The sequence below is a fragment of the Penaeus monodon genome, chromosome 30 (assembly GCF_015228065.2).
Source record: "Penaeus monodon isolate SGIC_2016 chromosome 30, NSTDA_Pmon_1, whole genome shotgun sequence".
Taxonomy (NCBI): Eukaryota; Metazoa; Arthropoda; class Malacostraca; order Decapoda; family Penaeidae; genus Penaeus; species Penaeus monodon.
Genome location: NC_051415.1, coordinates 5178377 through 5178625, shown reverse-complemented (window position 1 = coordinate 5178625; position 249 = coordinate 5178377).

Here is a 249-nt window from a genome sequence, read left to right as displayed (position 1 = left end):
GATTGTTTGGCCTTCTTTTATTCATTTCTAAATTTATTTTAGTTTTAGCAATATCTCATTTATTTCTTGTCAACGCGATGAGGTAAGTTCTGTTATTCTTATTCCCTTAATCAATTTCCCTTTTTAAAATTTTCTTAAGAATATATAATCGTTTATTCCTCTCATATCCAGGAGCGAATTTTATCCCAGCGAGTAGGCGAAGATTCCTTCATTAGTGAGAGTGCTTAAAAACGATTCTAGATTGCTTGA